Source organism: Rattus norvegicus, chromosome 2 (assembly GCF_021556685.1).
Source record: "Rattus norvegicus strain SHRSP/BbbUtx chromosome 2, alternate assembly SHRSP_T2T, whole genome shotgun sequence".
Classification (NCBI taxonomy): domain Eukaryota; kingdom Metazoa; phylum Chordata; class Mammalia; order Rodentia; family Muridae; genus Rattus; species Rattus norvegicus.
In genome coordinates this window covers 143,711,726-143,725,215 of record NC_141535.1, presented here as the reverse complement: position 1 = coordinate 143,725,215, position 13,490 = coordinate 143,711,726, and the positions used below count along the sequence as shown (strand labels likewise).

At 42.5% G+C, this 13,490-nt stretch overlaps 1 long non-coding RNA gene across 1 annotated transcript in view; it reads right to left on the bottom strand.

Moving 5' to 3' along the window:
- Positions 1-295: 295 nt before the first annotated feature.
- LOC120100827 (uncharacterized) overlaps positions 296-13,490 on the bottom strand; it is a 65,395-nt gene continuing 52,200 nt past the window's right edge. Inside the window, exons 2-3 of the long non-coding RNA XR_015674750.1 lie at positions 2,387-2,461; positions 296-1,061 (exon numbers count right to left, since the gene is read on the bottom strand). This is a non-coding gene — a long non-coding RNA (uncharacterized LOC120100827). The remainder of the gene's footprint in view (positions 1,062-2,386; positions 2,462-13,490) is intronic.

Genomic DNA, 13,490 nt, shown 5'->3' with positions numbered 1-13,490 from the left:
TCAGGGCAGGGAGTAACAGGTATAGACTGAAGGATGCTGGGAGAACACAGTGGCCAGCACCAGTGTTGGTAAGTTAATAGGCACTTCAGTTGGTCTGTCCCAGGTTTGAGACCTAAAAATCCCACTCCCCGTCCCATCCTGATCCACTTCCTTTCTATTTCTCATTAGAAAATAAACTGGCTTCTTTGGAACAATAATAACATACCATATAATATAATATAATGTAACATAATATAAAAGACAAAACAAAAATTGTACATCAAAATTGGGCAAATAGAATACAAAGAGCCCAAGAGAAAGCACAAAAAACAGAGACCCACTTTATTTGCAGACAACTACAAATACTAAACTGGAAGCCACAAATATATACATTATCTTAATTAGAGTTTCCATTGCTGTGAACAGACACCATGACCAAGGCAAGTCTTATAAAGGCAAACATTCAGTTACTTCTGGCTTACAGTTTCAGATTAGTCCATTATCATCATGGCAGGAAACATGGCAGCATACAGGCAAATGTGGTGCTGGAGAGGGAGCTAGGAGCCAGGAAAGCAGCCACACTTACTCCAACATGGCCACACCTCTAATTTGTTTGTTTGTTTACATCCCAAAGGCTACTCCTCCTCCTGGTCCCCCTCTCACAGAGTCCTTTCCCTTCACCCCCTCCCCTTCCTGTTCTCCTCTCAGAAGGTGGGATCTCCTTGGCATGCCCCTCCCCCATGACCCTGGAGAGTCAAGCCTCTGCAGGATTAGGTGTATCCTCTCCCACTGAGGCTAGACAAGGCAGCCCTGTTGGGGAATGGATTCCACAGTTAGGCTTTAGGAAGAGCTCTCAGTCCAATTTCCAGAGACCCACAGGAACACTGAAACGCAGAAGGTCTGGTTCTCAGCCCATGCATGTTCTTTAGTTGGTGGCTAAAGTCTCTGGGAGTTCTCAGTGGTCCAGGTTAGTTGATTCTGCTGGTCTTTCAGTGGAGTTTCCATTCCCTTCAGGGCTTTGCATCTGTTTCAGTCAGCTTCTGGGGATAACCTCTCAGAGGACAGTTATGCTAGGCTCCTATCTGCAAGCATAACAGAGTGTTATTAATAATGTCAGGTATTGGTACTTGCCCATGGGTTGGATCTCAAGTTGGGCCAGTTTAGGAACGGCCACGTCTCTTAACAGTGCCATTACCTATGAGCCTACAGGGGCCATTTTTATTCAACCCACCACAGATTTGCACCCTATTTTTAAATTGGCTCATTTGTTTTCTTGATATCTAGTTTTTTTGAGTTCTTTATATAGTTTAGATTTTAGCCTTCTATTGGCTGCATAGTTGGTTAAAAAACAAAACAAAACAAAACAAAACAAAACAAAACAAACTTTCCCCATTCTGCAGGCTGCTGCTTTGTCCAAATGACAGTGTCTTTTGCCTTACAGAATCTTCTCAGTTTCATGAGGTCCCTTTGTTAGTTAAGGGACATAATCTGCAGTAATGATGAAGGCAGATATTTTGAGATCTCTGAAACGACTGTAATATGTTACCTTTCTGTGATCTGTTGGTGACTAAGTCATAGACACTGACAATACCCTATGCTTATGCCACATCCAAAATAGGAATTAGCTAAGCCAGGCTTGATTGTGTTGGCCTTTGACCCTAGGCAGGAGGCTTGGCCTCCTGGAACAAATCAGTAAGACCTCGTCTCAAAATAAAGTAAAAGAGACTGAGGACCAATGTCATCCATGGTGAACTTACTTCCCACTCATGGGGCTTTAGGTACAAATCCAGTACTGAACTGTTCCAGTACTGAAAGTCTGCTAAATGTCACACAGTAGTTAGTGAAAATGATGACGGACCCCCTTTGTCCCACCCATCCAGCTGTGGGACCTCTAAAGTATGTCCAATGGCAAAGCTCAGACGTAGGCATTAGGACGTGAGACTGTCTCAGTTTATGAGCGCTATGACAGAAACAGATTGACACATTTGTGTCTTTCCAAAATGTCAGAACTTATTGAATAATCATATATTCACAAACTACTTTATTGGCTGTAATTTAGCAAGGACTCCTGCTTTTGTTCAATAGCTGAGCATTGGCAGCCACAGAGGGTTTTGTTTGTTTTTTTTTTTTATTCTGAGATTAATAGCTAATAACTTATTTCTTCTCATATGGCAGTATATTCACAAAATACATTACACTTGAACATTGCATTTCATATAGTTTTTATGTGAGAGAGAGAGAGAGAGAGAGAGAGAGAGAGAGAGAGGAGAGAGAGAGCGCCACAGAATAGCAACAAAAAGATTGAACAGGAAGTGAGAGAGATGTTCTAAGGGTTGTGAGCACTTGCAGTTCCTGCAGGGAACTTGAGTTCAGTTTCTAGCACCCATGTCAGGTATCTCACACCTACCCACGGCTCCAGCTCCAGGGCATCAGATACTCTCTTCTAGTCTCCATGGGCACTCGCACACAGGTAGCGTATACCCTACACAGATACGCACAAATAAACGAAAATGAAAAAAGTTATTCTTTTTAAAAGGAGGGCTGAGGAGGCATTAAAGTTCACAAAGGTCTGTGGAAGAAGAGGTTCAGAGCTGATGCCGAGAGGGTCCCTGCAAGTGGTTAGAAAACACATTAGTAAGCTCAGCTGGAAAGCTGCCAGAGGCATTGAGAGCTGAGTTGTGGGTCCCCTTAAAGGGGTAGGACAATGTGACCGAGTTTGTGGATAGGTGAATTGACCATGGATTAATAGATAGTAATTCAAGTGGTATGTGCCTAGCAGTAGAGACCAGGCTAATCTGAAGTCCCCAGAACGGTCAGGAGTTCTCTGGGATGGTCAGATGGAAAGTGGGTGGAGCCTTCGCCATCTCAGGGTTAGCTGTCCTTCAAGGAATCCTGAAGAGGGTGGGTATTATTATACCCTTTGTTAGTCTAGTGTGTTCAATGAGTTTTGGTTTTTTGTTTTGTTTTGTTTTTTAATGTATGAGTACACTGTTGCTGTCTTCAGACACACCACAAAAGGGCATCAGATTTCATTACAGATGGTTGTGAGCCACCATGTGGTTGCTGGGAATTGAACTCAGGACCTCTGGAAGAATAGTTAGTGCTCTTAACTGATGATCCATCTCTCCAGCCCTAGTTTGATGAGTTTTTGGCCCTGGTTTTTTAAGCATGGTTTTGATACACTCAAATGTCCATGTTTTCCATATACTTGCCTAAGGGTTCAGGTGGTTAGTATGTTTTTACGTGAGGAGTAAATTATTATCAGTCTGTGCTTCCCAGTTGATGCTGGGCATGTGTTTGTGTTGCTCCAGCTTTTAGCTCTAAGCCTGGGCTCAACAAGCTAGGCTTGACAATGTATCCCCAAGACATCAAGAGACAAGCATGAAAAACAGGGGCAAACCTTATTTAATGCAGCCATAGGAGTCTTAACAGCACCCCCTGGTCTGTCTTAGGGATCTGACCTGAAGTTTAACTTCAGAGGGCAAGAAGTATACACAAGCAGACAGTCCTGTTCATGGCGAAGTCTCAGCCATCACTGACCCATCTTTGTCTCAGCCTTCTGATTACTGGTATTGCAGGCATGAGTCTTCACACCCGGAGATCTAGGTTTTCTACTTAATATTTCTCAGACTTGCTGCTGTGTTTACATCTGGAGCTCTTTCTATTTTGAAGGATTACATACTATACACACACACACACACACACACACACACACACACACACACTTACTTAATATACATAGATGCCTCATATTCAACCATTTCTCTGTAGGTGGATATTTATGTTGTTTGAAGGTTGATGCTTCTGTTTATATCATTGCTATTAGAAACAGAACTCTGATAATATTGTGTGTGTGTGTGTGTGTGTGTATTTTATTTATTTATTTTCTGTATATGAGTACACTATAGCTCTCTTCAGACACACCAGATCCCATTATAGATGGCTGTGAGTCACCGTGTGGTTGCTGGAAATTGAACTCAGGACCTCTGGAAAAGCAGTAGCTCTTAACTGCTGAGCCATCTCTCCAGCCCCAATACTGTATATGTTTAAACTATTAAAACCATCCCTTGATTTACTTCCTTTTTCCATCTGAAGGAATGTGAGTTAAAGAGAAGAGAATAGAAACGTTAGTGGCTGCCATCTCTTCTCTTCATGCCACCACCTCCTTCCTGCTCCCTGTCCTCCTGTCCAATCCTCCCCCGCCCAGGGTCTCCCTCTGTTACAATGCTTTTCCCCATCTCACCTCTCTGTTGGGGCCCTCACTTTTTAGCTCTCTAAGTTCATCCCATCACGATGGTAGGTCAAGGACTCCTCTTCCACAGTTCTATGGAACCTTCTGTATCTTATATTGTGTTGGTTATCTTTCTCTACACCTGCCATTCAGGAAAGAGAAAGGATTCATCCTGTATCCCAGGTACCTGTCATCATGGTCTAACCTGCAACAAGTCTAGTGACAGACGCAGAAGCCTGAGTTGTATTCCTCCAGGTACCTAGGTGTTCACATAGTTTACATTTGATCTTATTACCTGTAAGTCTGTGTTGAAGCCAATAACATTAGATTATGAACCACCTGGAAAGCATCAGGATATAGGATGACTGTATAGACTAAAAGCATCTCAGGAAGGTTAAAACAACACATGACAACAACATGACAACATCAATGGCCAGTCCCTCCTTTTTGTCACACTTGTAGGAACTGCTCTAGTCCTGCTCAGGTTGTTCTCTGTGGGGTTTTTTGTTTGTTTGTTTGTTGGTGTTTTTACCTGAGCCCTGACTGAGTTCTCACAGTCAGGTGACTGTGCTACAACTAGATATGGTAACTTCTTCCTCATATCCTACTACTCCAACACACACTGACCACCATGGAGGCAAAGTTTCCAAACTCCATTGCTGGAGTCTCAGCAACTTCTCCATACTATGTCTGAGTGGGGATAACAGTTATCTGTAGGATAGAGATCTCTTCTGACTGCAATGCCTCCTCCACCTGACTTGGAAATTTCCCATCCAAAATATTAGTTGCATTCTTTGCTTCTTTCTAGGACAAAGACCCTTATGAGATGTGCAAACACCTTAAATGATTCAGAAAATCATTTCTCTAAAGTAAATTAACACCTCATAGGGGCCTGGGAGAAGCTCCCTCAATTTGAATGTGCCTCTGTGTGTGTGTGTGTGTGTGTGTGTGTGTGTGTGTGTGTGTGTGTGTGTGTGTAGATTTCTCACTTTTCAGAACGAATATGATTGCCAAAAGGGAAGAAAGAGAAGTTCAAGTTTGTTCTTTACCTACAGGTAGCTCTGCCTTTACACTTCTGTTAAGAATATGCCTGATCACTCTAGCCACAAGCTAGAGTGTACTCATCATTGCTCACATCCTGGTCTGACCACTCCTGCAACTGTCAACTCCACTGACCCAGATTCTTCTTGGCAGCTTCAGGGAGATGAGTCTACATTGATAAGCAGATTAGGTCTTTAAAGTGAAGGCTGCCGGAGAGATGTGTCAGCAGGAGGTAGGGAAATGTGCTTTGGATCAGGTATGCATTGGGCCAAGTGCTCCTCTGTGGGCTCCCTTGCTCCTTCCTGCTCCCTTCACAGTAGACTGGCCCATTGTCCAGCTACCGAGCCTTCATACCCTACCCCAGTTCCCTCTGATCTTGTGAAAACTCCACCTTTCTAATTGCATGATCCCTGCATGAGAAACTGGGGATCAACATAGTACCACTGCCACCAGGCAAGAGCGTCATTTAGAGCAATTCCTTAAGCCGTAGTGTGTGATCCTTATGGGGTTGCACAATTGATTGTAGGGGTCATGAAACATTACCAACGTTTTCTCCGAATGTCCATGACCAAAAAGAAATCGAACATCAAAATGTAACGAAGCAAAGGTGTCTGTGCAGCACCTGTCCATGTAGTTTGTATGACTTCACTTAAGCTTCCGTTCATTGGGAACACGCAATATTCACATTGTACTGTCACAGTAGCAGTGTCAACTGGAATATCTTAACCAGGATTCAAGGCTATTGTGTGCTCTAAATTATGGTCTTTTTATTACAAATACAAAGTCGTCTGCTCTTATGGAAACAAAGACTTTTAATATTTTCTACTGTCCGTTTTCAGTATTTAAATATTAACTTTGTATATCTTTGTATTGCATTCTATTGGAATGTTTAATCTTTAAAATTGTGGTTTGTTTTTATCCTTGAAAACTGGTTTATGGTCTGTTTCTTGGGTCCCAGGGGTAGTCCTCTACCCATGTACATATGGGTAAGGCTAATTGGACTCAGTGTATCATTAGCAAAAAGGGAAAAGAAAAATTCATAAAGTTTGTGGGGAGTTGTGGAGGTGGGGTCTAGGAACAGTTGGAGGGCAGTTGTAAGGGGGCTGTGAAAGAGTTGGAGGGGAATAGAGGGGATTGTGGGGAGTGTATATGATCTGCATACTTTGTGTAAATATGTGAAATTACAAAATAATAAACATTGAACAAAAATATTTACAACAGGCAAGTAAAACAAAGCCAGGCAACAAAGCAAAGAAAAAAAAGTGTTGTCTGGATCGCTGACTTGGATTTTATCTACAAGATGGTTAAATGAACTTTGGCTTGGGATTAGAACAGAATTTCTAACAATTTATGAAGTGAAAATGGCGTGAAACATACTTCTCTAGTTTTGTGCTACGTATTTATGTGATGTGGCATTCTTTGTGTTGTTGATGATGAAGTCAAAATATTAATCAATTCAGGAAAACGTCGGAGATGCTCTGTGTCCTGTAGTAGCAAATAAATGTTCAGCTAAGATTTCATTTTTTGTGTATAAATAAACAGTCATGTTCATCTCATTAGTCTGTAAATTTGCTTTTATTTTAATAAACGGTAAAGTCAAGAGTTGTTTTAAAATAAAGTTAGTTTACCAGTGCTGCATGTTTGATTTCCATGCCTATTTTAGATACCTGTGTTTGCAGAGCCACGTACAATTTTCCCAGGTAGAAAGGGGTTGTGAAGGAAAACTATCTAGGAAGCCCTGATTTAAAGTGGTCTGATCCTGTCCTCCTCACAATGGAATGTGAGGATTAATACGGTAAAACCTCCAGAGCTCTCTGAGCTCCCAAGGGACGAGGGTTGTGAATGGCAGATTCTGTGGTTTAATTGGGGGCATTTAATAATACCACCAACTGCTAGACTTTTCCTCTTAGCAGAATTTCATTGCAAAGAATCTCTCAAAGGTCTCCTCTAAAATAGAAAGTCAACAAAAGTGGAGAACACTGCAGGCTTCAGTCATGACTGACCCCAGGCTGTCCTTGGGGGAGGGAAACATTTAAGACATGGAGACTCCTTCCTCTGCACAAAGAGACTAGAGGGATAATGAGAAACACAAAAGGAAGTGGATGCTGAAATTTAATAAGACAGTGCATTTCTCTGCCAGGTCCTCATATATATATTCCATTATGATGATGTTCAAAACAGATCACCGTAAGGCTGTCTTAAGCACACCAATGCAGTTGAAGGCCAAGGCAGCACGGATCATCATCACACACAGATGATCTCAGCGAAACTTCTGGAAACTGGCTTGATTTGTACTTCTCCACAAGCCCACGTTTTAAAGTGTCTTCTCATATAAAGAACTTAGTCCCAAAGTTCTTTAGATACTTAAAGCATGAAACTTAATATTAAACTCAACATTTAAAAAGCGGAGTCATAATTCCTTATGGACATCGGGAGAACTGGGAGGAAGATGGCTGAGGAAGCCAGCTATCTCTGTACTATTACAGTCAACGTAAATGAGACAAGGGAGGGATGTAAAACTTAGCTGCACAGCTTCTCTCTCTCTGCTCAGATATTCTTTCTGGCACTAGTGGTTAAAAGACACAAAACAAAAGACAAACAAACCCCAAACAACTGGGTGTGCTGGCCAAGGCTAGTAATCCCAGTACTGGGGAGGTAGACGCAGAAGGATCAGAAGTAGAAGGTCATCGTTGACTACTTAGTATTGAGTTTAAGGCTAGCCTAGGTTACATGAGACCCTGTTTCGAAATGAAAAACAGAACTTACAGTTTGCTTTGAAAACCCAGCAGCTTCCATTGGTGACTGCTAGGTTGTAGAAGGCTGATTCTTGTCTCAGCCGGGCCCAATCAGTGGAAGATTACACGACTTATGAAAGGCTGCAGTACCCTCCAACAGAATGAGTAATTTTGTGTTATTTTTGGATGGTGCAGTTCTTTAAAACAAAGTGATAAATTAAAGTGGCCTTGGTAATGCAGCAAAAATGTTGAGTCGTTTTCAGGCAAATGGAAAAACGTGGCCTCGGTGCTCAAAGGCAGCAGCCATGGAGAAGCTTGCAGCCCTCTCTCAACTCAGTTAAAAAACATCAGCTAGTCAGTCTGGTACAGGATTGTAGAAACCGCACGGTAGTGAGTCTTACGTCTGGGCCTGAGGAATTACTAATGAGAACTGGTGCTTTCAACTGAGCCCCAGCTGGCAGAGAATTCCTTGAAGGCACAGAGACCATTTGCTTTCTTGCCCAGCCAGGTTAATGTCCCTCCTCTTGTGGTTCAGCGGATTGCATGGTGGCTTCGGTCACCTCCCCTCAAGTTCAGTCCTCCTGTTCCACATGGCATGTTGCCAAGTCCTGAATCCCACAGATTGATTCAAGCTTCAAAAGGGAGTTGTATGTTTTTATGTGGTACCTTTTGGGCCTTTGCCTTAGGTTCCTCTGAAAACAGAGGTGATGATGGCAGAGGGGGTGATCGATTATTCTGTTGTTGCTTACTTGCGTTAGGTTTTATTTTTGTCTAGTGTATGCCATTTGCCCTACTTTATAACTTACTTAACTGAATGTAAGCAAACTAAAGTAAAATAGAAGCATTAAAAAGGAATCTATTACTTATTAAAGAAAACATTTACATCATGTTACAGTGTTGAATGTTCAAGCTGCAACCAGATATAGTGGCACAAGCCTTGTAAACCCAGCACAGAGGAGTCTGAGGGAGGACGACTAATGTGAGTGCAAGGCCAGCAGGGGTTATACAGTTGTCTTAAAGTTCTGTTGCTGTGAAAAGACACCATGACCATGGCAACACTTACAAAGGAAAGCATTTAATAGGAGCTGGCTTATGCTTCGAGGTTTAGTCTGTTGTCACTGTACTGGGAAGCATGGTGGCATGCAGGCAGACATGGTGCTGGAGGAAGAACCAAGAGTTCTCCATCTTCATTGGCAGGCAGCAGGAAGTAAGAGACACTGGGCTTGGCTTGAGCATTTGAAACTCAAAGCCCGCCCCCATTGACACACTTCCTCTAAAAAGCCACACCCAGTCCATCAAGGCCACACCTCCAAATACTCCCACTCCTGGATGACCAAACATTCAACTCTATGAGTCTATGAAGACCATTTTTTATTAGATATATTTCTTTACTTACATTTCAAATATTATTTTCTTTCCCAGCTTCCTGTACATAAGCCCCCATCCCCTCCCCCTCCTCCCATCCATCCCCCTTACTGCCCCCCATATTCCCCTGCACTGGGGGTCCAACCTTGGCAGGACCAAGGACTTCCCCTTCCACTGGTGCCCCAACAAGGCTATTCTCTGCTACCTATGCAGTTGGAGTCCTGGGTCAGTCCATGTATAGTCTTTCAGTAGTGGTTTAGCCCTGGAAGCTCTGGTTGGTTGGCATTGTTGTTCTTATGGGTCTGCAAGCTCCTTCAATTCTTTCAATTCTTCCTCTAATTCCCCCCAAGGGGGTCCTGTTCTCAGTTCAGTGGTTTGCTGTTAGCATTGACCTCTGTATTTGACATGTTCTGGATGTGTCTCTCAGGGGAGATCTGTATCCGATCCCTTTCAGCACGCACTTTTTAGCTTCATCAATCTTATCTAGTTTTGGTGGCTGTATATATATATATGGGCCACATGTGGGGCATGCTCTGAATGGCTGTTCCTTAAGTCGCTGCTCTAAACTTTGCTTCCATATCCCCTCCTATGGATATTTTCCCCCTTTTAAGAAGGAGTGGGAGCATCTGCTTTTTGGTCATCCTTCTTCTTGAGCTTCCTGTGGTCTGTGGATTGCATCTTGGGTAGTTCCAGATTTTGGGCTAATACCCACTTATCAGTGAGTGCATACCAAGTATGTTTTTCTGTGATTGGGTTACCTCACTTAGGATGATATTTTCTAGTTCATTCCATTTGCCTATGAATTTCATGAAGTCATTGTTTTTGATAGCTGAGTCCTCCATTTTGTAGATGTACCACATTTTCTGAATCTATTCCTCTGTTGAAGGGCATCTGGGTTCTTTCCAGCTTCCGGTTATTATAAATAAGGCTGCTATGAACATAGTGGAGCATGTGTCTTTGTTGTATGTTGGAGCATCTTTTGGGTATATGCCCAAGAGAGGTACAGCTGGATCCTCAGGCAGTTCAATGTCCAATTTCTGAGGAACCTCCAGACTGATTTCCAGAGTGGTCGTATCAGTTTGCAATCGCACCAACAATGGAGGAGTGTTTCTCTTTCTCCGCATCCTCGCCAGCATCTGCTGTCACCTGAGTTTTTTGATCTTAGCCATTCTGACTGGTGTGAGGTGGAATCTCAGGGTTGTTTTGATTTGCATTTCCCTGATGGCTAAAGATGTTGAACATTTCTTTAGGTGCTTTTTGGCCATTCGATAATCCTTAGGTGAGATTGTTTTGTTTAGCTCTGTACTCCATTTTTAATAGGGTTATTTGATTCTCTGGAGTCTAACTTCTTGAGTTCTTTGTATATTTTGGATATTAGCCCTCTATCAGATGCAGGATTGGTAAAGATCTTTTCCCAATCTGGTGGGTGCCCTTTTGTCCTAATGACAGAATCTTTTGCCTTACAGAAGCTTTGCAGTTTTATGAGGTCCCATTTGTTGATTCTTGATCTTAGAGCATGAGCCATTGGTGTTTTGTTCAGGAAATTTTCTCCAGTGCCCATGTGTTCGAGACTCTTCCCCACTTCTTCTATTAGTTTGAGTGTATCTGGTTTGATCTGGAAGTCCTGGATCCACTTGGACTTAAGCTTTGTAATGGTGATAAGAATGGATCGATTTGCATTCTTCTACATGCTGACCTCCAGTTGAACCAGCACCATTTGTTGAAAATGCTGTCTTTTTTTCCACTGGATGGTTTTAGCTCCTTGGTCAAATATCAAGTGACCACAGGTGTGTGGGTTCATTTCTGGGTCTTCAATCCTGTTCCATTGATCTATCTGCCTGTCTCTGTACCAATACCATACAGTTTTTTTGACTGTTGCTCTGTAATACTGCTTGAAGTCAGGGATGGTGATTTCCCCAGAAGTTCTTTTATTGTTGAGTATAGTTTTTGCTATCCTAGGTTTTTTGTTATTCTAAATGAATTTGCAAAGTGCTCTTTATATCTCTATAAAGAATTGAGTAGGAATTTAGATGGGGATTGCATTGAATCTGTAGATTGCTTTTGGCAAAATGGCCATCTTTACTATATTAATCCTGCCAATCCATGAGCATGGGAGATCTTTCCATCTTCTGAAATCTTCCTCAATTTCTTTCTTCAGAGTCTTGAAGTTCTTGTCATACAGATCTTTCACTTGCCTGGTTAAAGTCACACTGAGGTATTTTATATTATTTGGGACTATTATGAAGGGTGTCATTTCCCTAATTTCTTTCTCAGTCTGTTTATCCTTTGAGTAGAGGAAGGCTACTGATTTGTTTGAGTTAATTTTATACCCCGACATTTCGCTGAAGGTGTTTATCAGGTTTAGTAGTTCTCTGGTGGAACTTTTGGGGTCACTTAAGTACACTATCATATCATCTGCAAATAGTGATATTTTGATTTCTTCCTTTCCAGTTTGTATCCCTTTGATCTTATAGAGGACATTTTTATTCAAGCCACCACAATAGTGAAATCCTGTTTCAAAAACCAAAACCAAACCACAAACTTGAATCCATGTGCTAGGAACAAAGCTGATTTTTTTAAGTCTTTGTTTTTCCTTTAAACTTATTGCACAAGAAAATATCTAATCCGTTTCACAATTTTTTTTTAATTCTGTAAAATTTACCTGTTCTTATTTGTTAATAATGTCCTTGAATGAGCCAGCTTCCTGGTTTTTTTTTCCTAAGAAACTTCATGACGTGCATTCCCTATTTGGCATTTGATCCATGGGCTCATGAAGTATCATAGTTGGTTGCGTGAGGAGGAAAACTTGATGTACCACATTCTCTCTCCCTCCCTCCCCATGGTGGCAGGAGTCAATCATGGATCCAATGCTCTTGTTCCTGATCTCAGTGTCAGCCCTCCAGGCCGCCACCCCATCAGCAGGAGCCACAGTAAACCTTCTTCTCCTCGATGGAATAACCATCACCTCCTTCTCAGTGTCTGACTTCTGGCTGCCTTTATCTTACTTTTCTTTCTCACTTTGCTTGAGGGAGGGAAATATGGGGGGAAAATGATACTCTGAGTGAAAACTACTTTTATTCCCAAATGGTTTCTCAAACATAAGAGCTGGGAAATGACTATTAAGTTGGCATTGTGAGAAGTTTTTAGTGAGTAGGCCTGCAGGGGTTGGAATGGAGCTAGAACCTGTGTAACACCCCCTCCTGCCCCCCGCCACCCTGCCTCCTGCTTGTCTGACTCTGGGCTTTATCAGACAGGATGAAGACAACGTTCCTGGGGCTTCACACTTGTAAAAACACTCTTCCATCATCCTGGGCCATGCGTGGCAGCCTGCCAAGGCAGGAACAAGGCCAGATTTAGCAGGTCCTTCAGCACCATGATCATTTCAAAATGATCACCTGATGTAGAACAGAGAAGCCCCACCCCCACCCCCTAAAAGAGTGCTGTCCTCCAAAGCCCAAAGCCTGGGGTAACTCATGCTCTTGTCCTGGCTGTGGTGGTTTGTCAGCTGTTGCCAGTCACGTGTATATGGCTGCAAAGCTACTTTGCAGGCCTCCTAACATGGGTGCTGTTCTCACACACAATTCCCAAAACTCAACGTTTTCCCAGGCATTCTCTTTTGCCCGTTTTGCTTTGGGTCTAAATGTCATTCTTAGGCTCGTGTTTTAAACACTCAATTGCCCAGTTTGTGAAGACTGTGCTGAAGGCTGTAGCTTCCTGAGGAGATGATAGCATAAATGAGCCACTCAGGGCAGGCCTGTGAAGTTTATACCTGCTTGTGGCTCCAGTCCCGTGCTCTGCTTCCTGGACAGTGGTCAAGTGAAGAGCTACTCATGCCTCCCCTGAAGTGATGTATTCAAATATCTCTTCAATGATGAATCAGAATAAAAATTCTTCTCTTGACTTGTCACATGTCCTGAGGCAGCAGTGGATAAGTAGCTAAAACACTGTCCTCAGTACTGAGCTGGAGACCCCTAAGAAGATGTCAAACCTTCTGGGCATTACGGGCAACTAATTGCTTTAGCTTTTTGGACCTTAAAAATTAACACCTGAGTCAGGTAAGATCACTTGCCTTCAAGCCTCATGACAAGGCATATTTGAGGAAACCTTTGGAATAGGGAAAAGGCTGAGTTTTCTGTCTT